Source organism: Protopterus annectens, chromosome 7.part0 (genome assembly GCF_019279795.1).
Source record: "Protopterus annectens isolate FY-2018-M chromosome 7.part0, PAN1.0, whole genome shotgun sequence".
Classification (NCBI taxonomy): domain Eukaryota; kingdom Metazoa; phylum Chordata; order Ceratodontiformes; family Protopteridae; genus Protopterus; species Protopterus annectens.
This window is the reverse complement of record NC_056739.1, coordinates 1,685,366,039-1,685,384,427: the sequence shown is the minus strand read 5'-3', so window position 1 is coordinate 1,685,384,427 and position 18,389 is coordinate 1,685,366,039. Positions and strand designations below refer to the sequence as shown.

The following is an 18,389-nucleotide window of genomic DNA, read 5'->3' as shown; positions in this document are numbered from 1 at the left end:
GAGAGCAGGGATTCATGCTCTGGTTGTTTTCACCATGGTTTTATATTAACTTACACCCCTCAGTTCCCACTGATTCGGGACATTGTCTACAAGAACTGGTTTATTTTGGCAGGAGACAATGCCATAAGAGAGAGAGTAGGGGAAGCCCCTGTGGTAGTGTACAGAAAGGACACCAGTGTTAAAAATATCTTAGAGAGGAGGAAAGGTGTCAATACAGCTGGAGCATTAGGGAGAATGTCCAAATGCAAGCAGTGTACTCACTGCAATTATATTTTGGAAGGTGACACTGTTTATCTTAACGGATATGGATGGGTGAAATTTCACTATAAGTACAACTGTAGCAGTAAGAATGTCATATATGCTGGTATTTGTCAGAAGTGTGCCTGTTTTTATATAGGCAAGACCAAAAATGCCTTTCGTAGACGTATTTACCAGCATTTATATGACATTAGGAAAATTAACCTAAAAAATTCACTGGCCAAGCACGTCAATACCCACCCAGGTCACAATTTTAAATTCACATTTCTTGAACAGCTGACTATGGATGAGAGAGGAGGTCCTATGGATTACTGGCTTGAATACAAAGAACTGTTATGGCAATTAAGGGTCGACGCTAATATTTTTCCAGGGTTGAATGAAATGGTTTCAATAACCAGCTTTCTGAGGTTAAAAGCTGATTTTTTATCTAATTTTTTTATCTAATTGTTGATTTTTCCTCTAATTGCTGATTTTTTTATTCAATTTTTCACTTTATGATTTTTGTCAAAATACTAAGTTTAAAGTACATGTTGAATCATGTTTTATAGTTAGTTTGTTTTTATCTTGCATGTATAATTGTGGAGCAAATAGGGAGTCTGTACCTTTAAATGCCTATGGTGTTTTTTACAAATTGGTTTGGAATGTGTTTGTAATGAGTATTTAATAAGGAGTGGGGTGGATGCACTCTGTTTTTTCTGAAGAAGTCAACTGTAATATGTGACGAAAGCGCTTAAGAATAAATTTTATCCTTGTTTCTTGTAACACCAGCCTGCTTTGTGATTTTTTGTTTTTTATTTGCCATTTCAGACGTTTTCAGTTTGGCATTGCCTAAAAAGGCATGTTGGGCAGAGGACAATCTGATAACTAATATCTGAAAGTCTAGAGGGAAGAGGTGCAGACCATCCCTGGCAAAGAAGAGTGGTCTGTTGACCATAAACTGCCATGCTTACAAATATTGCAACCCCTTAGAATGACACTAGAAATTAACCTAATTATTAAAGTCATTCATATTCTGTTCTTGTTATAGGTTTACAGGTAAGTACTAGGCTTGCTGCCCTTGTGAGCCATTTTAAGCCTAGCCAGTTTCCCTTTTGTGCTGGAAATAACCTATCCCATTTGGTTAAGATTGGCCTTACCCATCCCATGGTCAGTAATTTTATATTACCCCTAACGAGAATAACTAGGATCATACCGTAGATAACTTGATGCATGGGATAAAGCATTTAGGAGCTGCCTCTGTCCATTGGCAGTGCAGGGGGCACTCCTGATGTAAATTCTGTTTCCCATCCTTAGATCTAAGTTGCACTTGAAAATGGACAGGGATGAACTTTGTTTTATGTGGATGGTGAGTCTGTTCCACAGCAGCAGTATCCTGTTGCAGTTTGAGTTGTTGATGTGCAGTACATTCATCAGTAATGGGTACTACTGATGGGTATTAGTAATCAGTAATGTGGCATCATCCTTGGAGAAGGAAGAATGCTGCTCAGTGCTAGGCTAATACCAGCCTGAGACACATATTCTGCAAGTTCCATCATGTCTCTCTTCATATAGTCTTGGGAGGTATGTCTCCGGTAATTTACAACCACATAGACTATGACTGAGTCATTCTGGCACTTGTGACCAGTGACCTGAATGTGTGTACAATATGGTAGATCCTGGCCCCCTGGTAAGCAACTGACCTTGCCTTTTTCCATACTCAGCCTGGTGAAAGGGACATCAGTGTGTCTCACAGTAGAGTCTCCAGTGACCAGAATATTTGGTTATGTGATGGCTTGCCTTATGGGCTTCGAAGTATAGTCTCCATGAGATGTGGCTGTCTATGTTGATGTGTGTGTTGTTTTGAAATAATGCATTTAGAGCTGCTGAGGGCATTTGTTATGTGTGATTTGTTTAGGGGGGTCTTTGGGGTTTAGCAACATTGCATTTAAGTGCCTCCGCATATGTAGGTCTATGTTTTTGAATCATACTGTGTGTGATGAGTGCAGCATGTGTACTACAGACAACCTGATTGACATTAGGAGTGCTTTTATGTGAGAGCTTTGTCTCCAGTGGAATTTTGTTACTATATCGCTCACATACCATATCAGTTTGTTTGAGAATTTGCTGTGTAACAGTAAGCATGAGTCAATTTCTACATTGCCTCAGGATGTCCAGATCCACCAAGCTGGTAACAGAGATGTGGGAAAGTTTGTATCCATGGTAACAAGCCCTTTATTATTAATTAGATTGTTACAGTGAGAATAAAAACTTAAGTCAGGAGTATCTGGTTTGTGACCTGGGGGCAATGTTTGCCATTGCAAACTATCTGCTTTGTGTGCAACAAGGTATTGGTGAAATTTCAGGGGTGTTTTTACAAGAAGAATGTCCTATCAGAATGTCTGAGTCTATACAGGGCACTGCCAAACACTCACAGGGAAACTACTAAAATAGACTCTGATGATTTATGGAGGAAGTATTTAGGGAGATATTCTGAAGTTAGGTTAAGACAGTAGCTAATCAAGTAGTAATTACTGAAAAGAAAAAAGGAGTAGCTTTGTCGAGTGATGATTATTGGTTACTACCTCACTACTACTAGTGCTAGTCTTACCACAGCTTCATGTGCTGGGATATAATGCACCTTTACTTCTTCTCTCACCAGAAGCAAAACAGTAGCACTAATTTCAAGATAACAAGCAGGCCATTGGCTCTTTGGTGATCAACAGTTTTGTTCCAAGTCAGAAGTTATGATGTAAGGGTATTTAGGCTTGTTGTAGCCTTTCCCTGGTAGATACCTTCAGTAACAACCAGACCAATCAGGAAGATTGCACACACACACTCACTGTCCAATCAGAGATGGCCAGGAATCAATGCCCTCTGCTGCTTATCTCACCAGGAGCAAAACAGAAGCACAAATTCCAAGCTGGCACCTATGAAGCAGTTATCAGAATTTCTGGTGATCATCTATCTCCAGGAAATAATGTTCCATTGCTCCTTCTCTCATCAGGAACAAAACAGAAGTACTAATCTCAAGATGACTGCTGAGTGGCAGAATGTACACTGTCCAACAATTAGTGGTCTTGGACAAGCTATTGCAGATTTTAAAGGTAAGATGGAAAATGTGTTAATATCCTAAGGGCTGCACTGTGCACTAAGCAGTTAGAGATGAAAAAGGGCATAACTCAAGGTTTAGCAATCTAAGGGGAGTGACACTAATGTTAAAAGAGCAAGATTGATTGGATGGAGGTGGGAACTTATTATTCTGCCTCCACGGAGTATAGTGGGAAGGCAAATACATTTAAATAGCTGAAAGGAGAGTGATGTCACAAAATGATAATTCTGCAGTTACTGACAATAGCCAGTGAAAGAGGAGAGGGACAGAAATATGTGTGTTCATACTGACATTAGGGTTTGGCAACTACAGAGACAGTCTTATAAAAACGCACCACAATATACAATATAGAAGAAAGCAGTACATATTACACAAAAACAGTATAAGGAACAGTCTTTGGCAAAGTCTGAGTTATCTTTTCCACTAAAACCTTGACATATTTTATTTTACCTCTTAAATATGAGGTTTAGTTCCTAGCTCCTCCCTCATTTCATAGGTAATTAACCTTAAGTGACCTGTTTTAATTTCTGTGCGACTCACAAGTGATGCTGCTCTGATTTCTTTCCCTTGCTGTAGTCTATGGCAGAGCTTAAGTGAGCTTTTTCAGTAAATCCTTATTAATAAGTATGGGGAAAAGTGTATATACTTCTGCAACTTTGATTTTCAGAATTTTCAGGATCACATGTTAAAGTTTATTCTGACTAACTGCAAAAGTAATTGGTGTGTTTTGTCTGCAGTTTCTTCTTGTGAAGAAAAATGTGCTTTAAGTAATGTAGTTTCTTCCAATGTATGTCACTACTTTCTGTTTACTGTGTGTGTGTGTGTGTGTGTGTGTGTGTGTGTGTGTGTGTGTGTGTGTGTGTGTGGCTCAGCTGATATTTCTTCCAGGACCACTGGTACTGTTTTGAGAAGGGTTTGTATGGCGGTGTTCTCAGAACCTCCCAGATAATGTGAAAAATGAGATTTTAATTTCTCTTTTGGCTAGATAATTAGTTTTTGGTTCCTCTGATGCGCTCATGTGGGTTTCCTCTGAGGGCTCCAGTTTCCTCCCACGTTACAAAGATGTGCATCTGGAGCGTTTTTCCCCGGGCCTCCGCTGAAAATTGGCTTCATTCCAAGTCGGACTTTCCTGGTTAACAAATGTTGAATTAAAAAAAAAAAACTGTGATGAAAGAATAAGCTGATACAGCGAATTTTTCTGCCTTTCTTTTGCAAATTTTCTAAGGGATTCTCTAACCTCTCACCTAGTTTTGGCAAAAATAAATAAATATGTAAACAGTCTCAACAAAATAATATATAAACTGTCTCAACAAAATGCTGTTAAGCAGACGTTTACGAAGAAATGGCAGGGGAATTCTAAAAAGAATTCAGGAACTCCTACAAAACCAATGACAATCCAACAAGTCAGAAAGACTTAAAGATTTAAGGGTCCTTGACTTCCCTCCTACCACACTGGCAGCCCCTTTTCCCCTTACACAAAGTCTGAATCTCCACTTTTCTGTTTGGCAACAGATAGTTTCAGACAGAAGGGTTCTGAAGGTCATTATCAAGATGACAGGAAATCCCTCCTATTCAGGGGGTAATTCCTCATCAACCAGACCAGATTGTTTTATTTCCCACTGTCAGGAGTGGTAGAACCAGTTCCTCCTACCCAGGTTATGAAGGGTTTTTATTTCAGGATGTTTTTAGTGCCAAAGAAAGAAAGAAAATGCTTGAAGAACAGCTCTGAATATTTCTTTTCCTAAACCTGTTTTTGATGGTACCCAAGATCAAAATTATCTCGCTTCATAATCTGTTACCCTTTGTTTTTCTTTCAAGTTTTGTGGTAACACTATATTTAAAGGATATTTATCATTGCATCTCTATTCTTCTGGCATTTCTTAAGGTTTTTTTGTGTCTGGATGACATTATCAGTTCTTTGCTATACTCTTTGGACTGTTACTGCACCAAGATTCAGAAATTGTGTAGCTCCAGTTATAGCTCATTGCAGGCTACAGGGTATCCACTTTTTTCCATATTTAGACAACTTACGTATCCTTGTAGAATCTTTTTCAAAGTGTCAGGAGTTTCTCACTTGAGTGATAGATGTCTTACACAAGCTGTGATTCCAAGAGAACATTCAAAATTCTTTATTGACTCCACACAGGATTGTTTTCCTGGGGTGTCAGCTAGACACCTCACTTCAAAGAGCTTTCATTCCACTGGAAAAATAGAACTATTTCTAAAGTTTTCCACTCAAGACTTCAGTCACTGTGAAAGAATACCTCAGGATTTTGGGTCTCATAGCATCTATGATTCTCATGATATCCCTGGCAAGACTCCACATGAGAAAGATACAATGATATTTGAAGTCTCCTTGGTCTCAGGACAAACATTTTTTTTGTCTTTTCAAATCCCAGTGCTGGGGTTTGTCAGAAGAGAAATTACTTGGTGGAGAAAGCAATTTTTTCTAAACCCATGCCTCCCTTTCTCCCTTTCTGCTTCAAAGCAGTCTGTCACACAGACTCGGACTTTGCTTGCGGAACAGTTTCAGGAAAGTTAAAAGTCCAACATGTGTGGGACATCAAGGACAGATGCAAGCACATAAACACTAAAGAAATACTTGCCCTGACCAAGGCACTCAACTCTCTGAATCACCTTTGGTCCCCAGAACCTCTTCAAGTTATCACAGACAGTACCACAGTCATGTGGTATATCAAGCAAACAAGGTAAAACCAGGTCGTACCCCTTTTCAGACTAGCCATGTTAGCTTGGGTTATAGCTTCACAACACAGTCTCACTCTCTAGTCATCTTACATTCTGTCAGAGCAAAATTGTGTGCGCAGGACAAGGGCAGACCCTCACGAATGGAAATAGATCAGGGGGTCTTCCAAGAGTTGATCAGTCTGTGAGAAGTTCCTCAACTAGACCTATTTGCCGCCTTCTGAAGAATCAGCTGGCAAGATTGTGCTCCAGGACTCCATGCAAGAAGGCCTGGAGAACAGATGAGATGCCTTTCCCTTTTCTTGGACAGGAATTATGTCCTGGCTGAAATCACTGTTGCAGTATTCCTGACATATGGGTTGTTACTGCTGACTTGTTGCTGTGTCACCAAAGCTTTACCTTCGTACATCTGAAGCATGACCTCAGCTTGTATGCATTGGGTTATAGAGATGGATGGACTACCATGGATCCTGAGACTGTCTCACCACCAGCCTGAATGCAGATCGTAATACGCCCATCGTACTGTTTGCTGTTTGGTTGTTGGTACCTTTGCTTCGATCATTTGTCCAGATAAGTGCTGCAGTGAGGAACCTTCATTTTTATTTTATCCTAGCCCTGAGTAGCATTCTGCCATCGCCCAGAATGATACCGCAGTACAAGGACAAAATGATTGACTTCAGCAATTGGCTAAGCTTCTGGTGTCATTCTAAGGGGATCCAGTATCTGTCTGCTTGAGATGACATGGTCAACAGACCACGATGCTTTGCCACAGATGGCCTGCACCTGTCGCCCCTGGGATTCCAGATACTGGCTAGGGCTCTTGCTGCCCCTATAGTGCCTTTTTTAGGCAAGGTTCAAATAAATTCACCACCATAACAGGAACAGGTAAGCAAAAACTGAGGGTAATGCTACTCAATGCTAGAAGTCTAAATCTCAAAATGCACTCACTCGAGGCACTCCTTAAAATGGAGAACATGGATATCTGTGCAGTGACTGAGACCTGGTTCAAGGCTCCAGAGAGCACCCCTGCACTACCAGGCTATAACTCATACCACACTTTTCGGCCATGTAACCTGGACCGAAACACCAAAGGCGGAGGTGTATCCATATTCATCAAGGATATCCACACCTCCAGGCTAGTTGCTCAGCATAATGCATCCAAAGTTATCCAAGTGCAACTAACTCTGGGCAAAACTGCAATCCAAATTGTAGCTTGCTACAGATCCCCCACCATATGCCCCAGGATTCCCGCTCCTCTTTTCTTGATGTACTGGAAAATATTAAGGTTCAACCAAACACCCTAATAATGGGCGACTTCAACTACCCCACCATTAACTGGGAAAACTACTCGTGTACCAACTCCTTAGCTCAACGCTTTCTGGAATTCATAAACTCCAGTGCCCTGGATCAACTTATCCACATCCCCACCAGTGGCAACAATATCCTAGACCTAATCATTACCAGCATGATTGACCGGTGTTCCACACATGAAGTCAACTCCTCGTTGGTCCGATCTGACCATAAGCTAATCACCCTTGATATCCACATCCCGCCCCCACCCCCCATTAAGGAAACCACAGTAAAACATTTCTCCAAAGCCAACTTCATGCTTCTTAAGACAGAAGTGGTGAACTTCATGACACCCATGCAGATGGACAATACAGTTACAACTGCTGAATCCTACACAAATGCACTCTATAAGCACTTACACAGGTGCATGGATCATGCTATCCCAAACAGAACCAAGACACTATCCTCCAAAAAAAGGAAGCCAATCTGGTGGTCCCCTGCCATAAACAAACTGTACAACAGAAGGACGAAAGAGAGTAAAATCCCATGAGTGGAGGAGCTCCCTGGTCAGCCTCAGTAAGAAGCTGAGATCCCTTATAAGATCCTCCAAAGCTAGCTACGAAAACAAAATCGCCACTAATTCCAAGGATAACCACAAAGCATTCTATAGCTATGTCAAGAATCTCGATGGCAACACCCAGATCTGCTGTGAGATACAGCACAAAGGCAAGAAAATTACAGAACCAACTGATATTGCCAACATCCTGGCAGATAGGTTCATTACTAACTTTACACCCCTCTCACCCCCTAAAGGGCCCATATCTATACAGGAAGAATGCAGAGTCCCTGTAATCACAACTACGCAGGTAAAAGCTGCACTCTCTAAAGCCAAAAACACATCATCCATGGGACTGGACAACATCCCAGGCTGTGTTTTACACTAACTTAAGAACGAACTGGCTCCCCACTTAAGCACCATGTTCAATAATAGCCTCGCATCAAGCTTTGTGCCCACTGAATGGCGCACAGCAACAGTTATCCCACTCCACAAAGGGGGAGCCACCACTGATCCCGGGAACTATTGCCCTATTAGCCTGATGAGCCTGGTCTGCAAGGCCATGGAACGTATCATCATGGAACTCATAAACAAAGACATTGGTTACCTCCAAACTTTGGATCCCACCCAGTTCGGGTTTGTGAAAAGCAGATCATGCCTCCTGAACCTGATCGACTTCTTTGAGGCAGTCACCAAAGCCGTAGATGAGGGTAAGGTGGTTCACACAGCCTATCTTGACCTCGCCAAGGCTTTCGACACCATCCCCCATTCTGGAATTATAGCTTAACTCACTAAACTAGGTATAAATCCCTACATCACAAGATGGGTTGCCAACTGGCTCTCTGACAGAACCCACACTGTAAAAGTTGCAGACTCCAAATCTGACCTCAAAGCAGTGACAAGTGGAGTATCACAGGGTTCTGTCCTTGGACCTCTCCTGTTTGGTATCTACTTCTCTGAAGTACAGGCTAACACAGAAGGCCTCTGGCTAACGAAGTTCGCAGATGACTGCAAATTAGGAGCCATAGTCAAGTCCCCAAATGATGTGGACATCCTACAGAAGGGCCTCGCTGAGACAGATGCCTGGTGTCAGAGCCATGGCCTCAAGCTCAATGCCAAAAAGTGCAGTGTCATCCCCTTTGGTAAAAACTCTGTACCCATGAACTACCACATAGGCAGCAATCTACTTAACACCGAATGTGTGATAAGAGACCTCGGGACCCAGGTGGACAGTAGTCTCTCCTTTGATAGTCACATCGCCACAGTAGTCAGGAAGTCCTTCTACATGGCACACCTCATCATAAAAGGGTTCTCATCCAGGAAAAAAGAGGTCATTGTTCCCCTCTACTCGACACTCATTAGACCCATTGTAGAGTACAACGCCCCTTTTGGAATGTACCTCACAAGACATCTGCAGCAGTTGGAAAGGCCACAGAAGTACCTCACAAAGAGGATTACTGGCTTCAAACAAATACCCTACACTGACCGCTTCAAAAAGCTCCAATTTTACTCCATAGCATATCGCCTACTCCGAGGTGATCTCTGCCTAACATATAAAACTATGTCAAACCCAGAGCTGTTGGACATGCTACACCTAAAGAAATCCCAATCCCTCCGAGCTACATGCTCTAGGGACCCAAACCTTGTCACCACAATAAACAGGACATGCTGGAGGGATAGATTCCTGTCCCAGAGACTTCCCATACTCTGGAACAGGCTACCCATCTATGTCAAGCAAAGTTCTTCATTAGCACTCTTCAAGAAAAATCTTGATGAGTGGATGGGAAATAGAAAATACACCCCGGGGATCACTTCTGTGTCTCTGCTCGACAGTGGCACAGGAAAATAACTTTCTTGGGTGGCGTAAGCTAGGGAACCTTGTTGGCTAGGCTTACGTAGACCCTTGGGCCGATAGCCTAGTACCTACCTATGAACCTATATTTTGTTGAAAGTTGTAGATGTCAGTTAGGAAGGGTAAGTGCGAGTGTGGTAGGCAGATTCTTTACTAGGACTTACATACCAAAGTGTCTTTTTTGCGTAGGCCTGGAACAAGATCACAAACCTTGCTCAGTCAGTCAATCATTTGTACCTAAAACCCTTAGATCAAGGCTTTCTACTCTCAGCATGAAGATGGCTGACTCTGCATCCTCTGATTTCCCTCTGCCACTGAAGAAAAGACTAAGGAGACCTCAAATGGATCCACAGACCAATGTTTTTGACTCTGATGTACCTGCTGAGGTTGCAGATCCCACTGTATGTCACTTTGCTTCTCAGTTGCCCACCACTAAGACCCTGTTGGAGGCTGATATGGCTCCTGAGTCCTTGCGGACTGCCGATACATCTGAAGAACTGGGTCTCATCATTTCCAAGGATTCATATGGCGTCTGTCAAAATTTAGGTAGGGAAGAGATCCCAGGCTCTCTAACAGAAGTCAGACAGGGTTCCAAACCTCTGTGTCTCATCCAGGCTGACATCACACCTAAAAAGAAAAAAAATGGAAGACCAGATATTTGGCCACTCCTTCAGCAGCTAGGGAAAAGGAGTGAATAGACTTCTCACTGGGGTTGTTCAATGCTATTATGTCTTTGAAATGACCTTCCTTTAGGTCTCCACAACCACATCATCTTCTTATTCTTCTGATGAGGAATAAGACTACAACTTTGACCATTCTCTGGATTATTCCTGTCAGCTGCATTCTCCAGGGAAAATCTCTTCCAATGAAGAGGATTTCCTCTCACTGAATTCTTCTATTGAGGAATCTTCCTCTGGGGAGTCTATATAGAACATGATGAAACACTTTGAATTTCAATCCACACAGATTTCTGATGTTCAGAAGAGGCATTACATCCTCTTGGAGATGGGTACCCTGCCCCGTCTCCAGTCCTTTCTGTCATTGAGGCTTTCCAGAATGTCTTTTTGTTTACCTCTTCTGCACCTGATTTTCAACCATTGGCTCCTAGGAGACCAGACAGGTTTTACAAGGTGCCTGATAACCCAAAATATTTATACAACAATTCAGTGGCAGACCCCTCTGCAGCATCTCTGTCTTCATATAAGCCCTCTAAGCTTCGCCCAGTGCAAATACCCTACATACTGACAAAGATATTAGGGCTATGGATAGATGATGGGGAAAGAAGATTTACACCTCTGTTATCCTTGCCTTTAAGGGGAGTTAACTACCAGACTCAAATGACAAAGTACTTGATCTCCACCCTGCATTCTTTAAACAAATTCATACTAGATTCTCGTACAGTGAGTCTAAGCATCAAATGCAGATCTTAGTGTCACAGGCCAGTCAAATTGCCAGACACAGCATTAACTGCAGTTACAGTGCTGTGAATGCTTTTTCTAGGGCAGCTGTCACTGGATCTGTTATTCGCATGTATGCATGGCTTCATAGTCAGCCTATACCTTAGGATTTCAGATCTAAGATTCTAGACAGTTCCTTGGGCAAAGACTTACTGTTTGGTCCTCAGGCTGACAGCCTGTTCAAAACTCTGAGTATGGAAAGACCATGAAAGACTGCAGACAGATTCTGCTTTCCACAGCTCCTAGATGCCCTAGGAACTACCTGTCTAAATCTACCTCTTTCATTAAAAGAGATCCTAGGGCAGCTCAGAAACAAAGGAAACCCCTAGGAAAAGGTTCTCTGAAAAAAAAACATAGGGAACCTGCAGTGGGGAGGCCTACTTTAGGAAGCAAAAGTCTATGACTACCTGTGATCCAGGCTGTCACTCCAGAAATTCATCTTCAGCATTAACACTTCTCCCTCTAGCTTCTGACAAGTCTGTGATTCACTATAAACTACAAAAAAGTCCCATGTGGTCCGTACACTGGACCTGTTTTTTCTGGACTGCAGACTAGACACAGAAAATGTGCACCTTCCTTCTACAGGAGAAAGTTCAAAGTTGGTGTGCTTATTTACAAAAGCTCTCCTCCACAACCCATTGCTCAACAAGGGAGATGCTAAGGACTTTGTGGGATTCCTGGCAGCTACCATCCCTACACTCCCCCGGCCGAACTTCACATGCGAAAAATCCAGTGGTACCTGAAATCTGTGTGGTTCCAGCACTGCCATCCCTTGGACTCCTTGATTCCCATCCTCCTTTGTCTCAAAAAGGAGCTACTTTGGTGGAAGGGATGGGTCATCCTGAACCCAGGACTGCAGTTCACACCACCTCCTCTTCTTCAACAGATTCACTCAGATGACTTGGATGAGGCGTGATGGGGGAATAGACAGGATAATATAAAGTGTAAGGGAAATGGCAATCTTATTTCCTGATGGAACATATCAATCTGAAGGAAATGAGGGCTCTTTTGTTAGCTCTTCAGATGCTCACCCACCTTTAGAATCCTTGGTCACTCCTAGTGTACAGAGACAACACCACAGTCATGTGGTACATAAACAAACTGGGAGGCACCACGTCTTACCAACTATGGAGATTAGCACAGGAGGCATGGAACCTGGCAACCCAAATGAGCATCACACTCTCATCCATGTAATCCCTTCTCAGGGCAATATTATTTATTTATTTATTTATTTACATTTGTTGACCGGGAGAGTCCAACTGGACACAGGTCCGTTTTCAGCGGAGGCCCGGGAGAAAAGATCCACATTAAGTATTACTTAACATTATTCAATTAAAAAACACAGCATTTAAAATATAGACATTAGTCCAGCTGAGGATGTAAAACAAGAATAAAATATGGATGTAAAACAGCTGTAGAACAATACAATTTTAAAATATGGTGACATATACTAAACATGGTTACAAATATGCTAACAGACTTCCTAAGGTGTGCCCTGGAGAACCCCCATGAATGGACTTTAAGGGTGACTGTCTGGAACACCCTTCTCTTCAGTGTGGCACTCCTCAGATAGACCTCTTTGTGTCACCAACCAATCATCAGCTCACCCAGTTCTGCACCTGGGACCTTTGTCCAACAGCCTGGAGGACAGATGATTTTTCCTTACAGTGGACAGTGAAGTCCCTCTATGATTTTCCTCCTTTGTCTCCTCTTTCAAAACTACTTCTCAATGCACAAAAGGAAGCACAAGCACCCAAGTTCCTTTTACTTGTATCATATTGGCCAAGTCAGCATTGGATTCCTTCCTACTATTTCACCTGGCAAAGGGACATTACAGGAGAATTCCTCTTCAACCAGACCAGACAGCTCAGCAAAAAGGATTGCTGCTCCACCCAAACCTTCCATCTCTCAACCTGATCCTATGGATGGAAGGATTTTAATTCCTCAAAGACAGCTCTTCTGTGAAAAGGTTATAAAAATCCTACAAGAGACCAGGAGACCCACTACTAGAAAATCTTACACTGCTAAATGGGAAAGGTTTTCCTATTGCTGCTGCAAACATAGTTGGGAACCACTCGTATCGCAAGTTCCTGCTGTACAACAATATTCTGAAAATTACTTTGATCAGGTTTGGTCTACTCTTAATAAAAGCTCACCTTTCAGCTATTGATGCCTGTCTCCCTGTTAGCCTTCCACCAGTGACTAGGGAAAAGGCAAGCTTTTTCTCAGGGAGTCCTGCATCTTTACCCTCCAATGAAACATGTTTCTCCCCTTGGGATCTTAATTTTGTACTAGAAAAGTTTATACTGCCTCTCTTTCTGCTTCTCTAAAATTCTGTACTTAGAAGACCATCCTCATCTTATCTGTCACATTGGCTAGGAGAGTTTCTGAATTAGAAGCTGTCATGGCCATTTCCCCTTTTTTTTATTTTTCATAAGGACAGGGTGACTCTCAGGGCTAATCCATCCTTCATGCCTAAGGTAGTGAAAACGTGGTCTCTCAATCAGGCTATTTATCTTCCCACTTTCTTTCTCAATCCACAGAATGGGGGTGGGGGATATTACAATTACTTAAAGACATTCACAGGCACCTCAGATTTTGTCTGGACAAAACGAATTCCTTCAGAAAGACTTACCAGCTATGTGCATCATTTATGAGCCCTAAGCTGGGCCAGCCAGTCTCCAACGAAACAATTGCAGCTTGTATTTTTAAGGCCGTCTCTTTCTGCTGTTCACACTGTAGTAAGACCTTGTCTTCCTGCTCTAAAGCACATTCCACTAGAACAGTGACTTCCTCAGCAGCATTTCACAAAGGAATTGTCTTTAGGTCTATCTTAGAGACTGCCACTTGGTCCTCTGCATGCACTTTTATCAAACATTACAAAAGTGATGCTTTCTCCAGGTCCAGGGCAACCTTTGCTTGGTCAAGTATGCTTGGTCTGCTGGACAGCTCTACTCAGTAGCCAACCACCCTTCTTTCCTCCTTCAGCTCTGGGAATCACCTTTATGTCAGGAACACTGCTATAGCAATTTCAGTCAGGACATAGTGCAGTTGTGTAAGAACTTAACATAACAGTAGCTGTCCTACTGATCGCTGTTGCAGTATTCCATCCCATCCTGCATCCACTCTTTATTTCACTTCATCCTTCATTTTCCTCTCCCCGTTTGCTTTAAACTCTGCTCTGTTACATGGGTATGGGGGAGTTGTCTTACCTGTTAGAGCTACACCTGTCCTATCTGACCCATCTCTTCTCTCACTAGTCTTCAGGCCGCTGGCTTGGAGATAGTCTTAGGATCCACACTCATACATCTATCTGTATACCCCGATGCATACAGGCTGAAGTCATATGTTGAATGTACGACCTAGAGAAGATAAATCCTTGGTACCATAGCCACATGTCAGTGGTGACAACCCATATGTCAAGAGTACTGCAACAGTGGTCAGTAGGACATCTACTCTTATGGTAAGTTATTAGACAACTGTACATTCCTATATGCTTTTTCACACTTTCTACTGATATCCAGGGTACTTCTGAAGATTCAGAATGAATTCCCCAGTATCACTGTGGTGATTCCTTTCTGGTCCAGGCAACAGTTGTTCTCCCTTCTTTTGGAAATAGCCAGTGCTACTTACCACAAGCTTCCTCACAGAATGGATCTACTCACACAATATCAGCGGTGTCTGATGCACCCTGACCCAAACCAACTTTAACTGACAGCTTGGCTGATAAGGTTTTAATTCTCTTCAGGCACCTATTTACTGAGGATGTGCAGCAGGTACTACTGAAGACAGTAAAGCTTGCTACTAGAATATCATATATTAGCAAATAGAAAAAGTTTCTAGTTGGTGCCAACAACATAAAAGGCACACATTTAATGCTAATGTTTCTCTGGTTTCACAATATTTGTGCGAGTTACTATCCTATGGTCTTTTTTACTTCTCCATCAAGGTTTATTTATCAGCCATTTAAGCATGTCTGCCCATGGATCCTCCCTTTTCAGTGCATTCTAGTGTCAAAATGTTTTTGAAAGGGGGTTTTCATAAGAGGTCTCCAAGAAAACTGGTGGCCCCTCCTTGGGATCTTAATTTTGTGTTTGAGAAGCAAACACTTGCTCCACTTGAATGAAGTATTCTTGTTGATTTGAGGTTCTTAACATAGAAAAGTGATTGTTCTAACCTCTGCAAGAAGAGTGTCTTAGTTGCAAGCTCTTATGATGGGTCAACCCAATCTCATTTTCCATGGAGACAGGTTTCTTTGAGAACTAGTCCTTGTTTTATGCCTAAAGTGGTATCTAAGTCTACTTTAAGCCAAATTGTTCATCATCCCCTTTTCTTTCCTGAACCTAAAAATGAGGGAGAAGGGATACTCCTTACCTTGGGTGTCCACAAACAATTAAGGTACTATTTTGACAGAACTTAATCTTTCAGATTTTTAGATTAGTTGTTTGTTTCTTGTGAGGGTAAGAAGGGACAACCTGTGTCAAAATAGACTATTTCCAAATGCATGTCTTAGGCTATCATCTTTTGTTAAATTCATCACAACAAAACTATTCCTGGCATAGTCAAGGCCCAGTCTACAAGGGCCTTGATTTCATCTGTGGCTTTTAGGAAAGGATTAGATTCTAGAATTATTCTAGAAATAGCAACTTGGTCCTATATATACATATGTTTACAGGGTATTACAAGTGTGATTCCTTCTCCAGATCTTGATCAGACTTTGGTAGGACCATTTTCCAGGAGCTTCTGGACCCTTCCCCATCCACATCCCAAATATAATCTAGGATAATCTATTTATGTAGCTAAGGCTACTGCAGCAGTGATCAGTATGATGAACATAGTACAATTGTGTAACTTAACTTACCAAACAGTAGATGTTCAAAATGATCATTGTTGCAGTAGCTGTTGTCTCCCTCACCCCCTCCCTGCTCCTTGTTTTTGGTGTGTTGTTTATGCCACAGTATGAATACTTTTTTTTTTGTTCCTAGCACTGTCATTTCAGGGCTCAACCTCCCTCTCTGAGTTGGCATAAAAGTTTTGAAGGGCTTGGCACTCAAACCTGTCTTTTTAGTCAGTTGACTAACAGTTTGGGCACATGGAAGGTGCCCTGAAGCTTTTGAAGTGGCTGGCTGTTGTATCTTAGGCAAGATGTAATTCATATAGCTAGGGCTACTGAAGCAGTAATCATTTGAACATTTACTGTTATGGTAAATTTACTTACACAACTTAACTTTCCTTGGTGCCATGGCCAAATTTCTCTCTGATCTTCCCTGATAATAGGCCTCTAGCTGCGACTAACCAGGTCAACAAAGGCTATATAAATAGAGTTTGTGTCATAATTTACCTTTCTACTATCCCCCAGTTACAGTTTGTATTAGCTCTTGTTAATAGGCTTCTATAGTAAGCAGTAGGCAGTATAATTTAAATTTATACTGTAGGTACTGTCATGGAGTATAATGTTGTAGGGTATCCACCTTTCCTCTTTAGTTTTCTTCACTTGTTCACATAATTATGTGATCCAGTACTGGAATGAGTAGCTGGTCTATGCAGTCTATAGAAAAAAAGTGTATGAAGTTTGGTAACTGATATTTGTAACTGATTTCTGGTGGGAAACAACTATATATAAGATGTGAAAGCACAGAAGACATGTTAAACAGAAACCGTGACTGCAAGATCTGTGAATATTCCTAAGCTTGTGAGATAAAATCTGTAAAAGTGCAATTAGAAAATTCAGTAAGGAGATAGCTAGCCAAGAGCAGGAAAACAAACTCAGCAGGTAAATGTAAAATACTGATTAACTGCATCTACGTTTTCTGCATGGTAAAGGCAAAAGCCAAATAGCTGAATGAACAAGAGAGTTGGGAGAAGAGTTATCCCGAGGCTTGTGGTATATAGACCTGTGATTTTTTTTTTGCACTTATGTCTCTGCTTGCAATGTCTTCTATAAATTTAGAGGGTGTAGCTTAAGGCTCAGTAATTCTTTTAGTGAAGAGTGGCAAAGAGAATGTTAAGTTGTAGATGTTTTTGTTTCTTACAAATTTTTGTTCAAAACAATTATTTTTTTTCACTGTATATGTTTATAACATGCAGTTGTTCATTTATTTACTTAGTTATTAATTGATAAGTGGATATTTAATGCTATGAAAGTTTTTATTACTAAAGGGTGACAAGCTACTGACATCCCCCAATAATCAACCAGACTGTACTGCTGTACTTTACTGTTTTTGTTTATAATAATTGGCTTATCAAGAGTGGAACTGCAGCTGGGAATCCCCCTGCCAGGTAACCTGGGGTGGTGGCAGTTTACTACATTGGGCAAGGATAAAGGTCTATAATGCTGGAGAATATTACTAATCTTTCCTGTGTGTGTATGTGTGTGTGTGTCTGTATGAATCTAAAAGTCTATTGAAAGTACAGTTATTTTGAGTAGGTGCTCACTGGAAGTCACTGAAACCCAGAGAAGGTGGTGAGAAAGGGGCTGAAAAGCTACCCCAGAGACTCTACTTGGTGGGATTAGAGGGATGTTAGTTGTGAACTCTGTTCTTGGATGTGGATGGTGTAGGGTCATACCTTGGGCAACAGTACATATTCATTGCAAGCAGGTGTGGCCAAGCTACTGTTAGTGAGTTGTTCAGGGATTCATATTTTGTGTCTTTTTATAGATATATATATTTTAAACAGCTTTATTGAATTATCATTTGTAACATAGGCAAACTTACATTTATATAAAGGAAAACAAACCGTATTAACATGATCACAGTTACAGTCATTATACATTACATATATTCTTCCGTACAGTATAATCAATCCAACAATATAATCGATCCAACATTATACAAGTTGGTCAATTCCTTCCTTTCCTTAAATGTTATTTCTCCTCCAAAACATTTTTCTTCTTGTATTGTTCCCGCACTTTCATACTTTTTTACGTAGTTTGCTCCTACCCTTTTCATTAAAGATCCCACTTCTTTTATCTTGGTTATAATTTTCACTATTTAAAATATGGCTGTTCTAGAATTTGATTTCCATTTTCTAGTAATTGCTTTTTTTTGGCAGCTACCAGAATTAAACTTAACACGGCCCTACTATTTCTAGGCATTTCAGATCCTGTATCCATCCATCCATCCACAACCCTTTTTCCCATTTTTGCAAATGGGGTTGGGGTGTCATTTCAACAGTGAGAATCAT

The 18,389-nt window shown here is 41.4% G+C and overlaps 1 protein-coding gene across 5 annotated transcripts in view; it reads left to right on the top strand.

The window, feature by feature from the left end:
• Nucleotides 1–18,389, top strand: part of LOC122807168 (sialidase-2-like) — a 307,506-nt gene that overhangs the window by 227,216 nt on the left and 61,901 nt on the right. The gene's annotated exons all lie outside the window — the stretch shown is intronic.